Source organism: Chlorocebus sabaeus, chromosome 24 (assembly GCF_047675955.1).
Source record: "Chlorocebus sabaeus isolate Y175 chromosome 24, mChlSab1.0.hap1, whole genome shotgun sequence".
In the NCBI taxonomy this organism is placed as follows: Eukaryota; Metazoa; Chordata; class Mammalia; order Primates; family Cercopithecidae; genus Chlorocebus; species Chlorocebus sabaeus.
Window position 1 is genome coordinate 4396938 of NC_132927.1, and position 1584 is coordinate 4398521.

The window sequence follows — 1584 nt, forward strand, 5'->3', positions numbered from 1 at the left end:
AAGCTAATCTCTTCAATTCTATCATTGCCAATATATACCACCTGAATAGAAATTCTAGAGTCCCCGTGTTTTAATCTTCATTGTTAGATTAATGATTTCCTCTAGCCGGGTGTGGTGGCTCCAGCCTATAATCCCAGCTCTTAGGGAGGCAGAGGCGGGAGGATAGCCTGAGCCTAGGAGTTCGAGACCTGCCTGGGTAATATAGCGGGACCCCATTCTCCACAAAAAGGAAAAAAAAAAGTGTAACAATTTCCTCTAGTGTGTTCATCTATAGTAATTTACTGTGTAATATTATGTAAGTATTACATTGGATTGAGTAAGAGATATATTGAAATAGAAATCAAATATTAAACTGGAAATCATAGTAACAGAATAACTAAGTAATATGAATCATAGTATTTCATCCTGTTATTTTCCCTTTACATCACAATAGTCTGAGGATCACGCAATGAGGAAATGTCAGCTTCAAATTTTATCTCTAATGCAGGACTGGTAACACAAATTGTGGGGCCCTGTGCAAAAACAAATGTGACCCCTTGTTCAAATATTATTTAGAATTTTAAGCTAGCAACAATGGAGCATTAAACTAAGAATGGGGCTCTTCTTCACAAAACCAATACAGGTTTTATGGCCACGAAGTTGGTCTTTCTCCAGTGCTAATTTATTTGTATAATCTTGTTGGGGCTCAGAAAATGATATCTTATATGATATTTTGGCAGGCTGAACACTTTAAACTAAAATAGGAAGGCTTTAAAAGCTGACTCAGAATCAAAGACTTCCAATCTCCTGTTTCTCCACCTTCCCCACCCCTTGCCACTCCCTCAAGCACAGAGGGACTTCTGGAATTTTCCTATCTGACTAAAAAATTTTATTCCAAAAGAAATGCAATTGTTTTAAGGTCCTCTCCCTAGGAATCTCATCAAATAACCAGGAAAGATTAACTACTAATGAAGAGACTAAAAGTTTGTCACCACCCACAGACAGACTTTCCATCTACTCTTCTGAGGGCAACCCTGAGAGATTACCTGGGAGGCTTTATTTGCATAGTAAGACAATCTCCATTGTTCACAGGGAAGTTCTGTCCCTCACCTACTTGCTGCCTCCCCCGGAGCTCAGGGGAATTTCATCCCAGCCCATTGCTCTTGGGGCTTATTCATTTCTCCTGAAAGTCATTTACTATCCCTTATAATTACCTATACCCATCCCAGCAAAAAACCTTTCCTCTCCTCTATAAAGAAGGGATTTAAGCCTCAACCATCTGGCACTTCTTTATATTTATATTATATATGTATTGAGACGCATATTTATGAGACTCTTGTGTTCATATTGAAACTGCCACTGCAAAATTATAACTGAGACAATGAAAGAAATCTGACCTAACCAGCTCCATCTTGCTTGTAACCTCCAAGCTGTCCCTGTTCATTCCTGGGCATAGGCTAAACTAACCTTGGGAGAAACTTAATTTATAGTTTAGAGCAAAGACAGTAACAGCCCTTATCCAAAACAAACTTCTTGCCTGGGGACTAGACTGCCTTTGCAGGACTAACAAATTAGCCAAAAGATTAGAAATGATGGTTTAGGAGT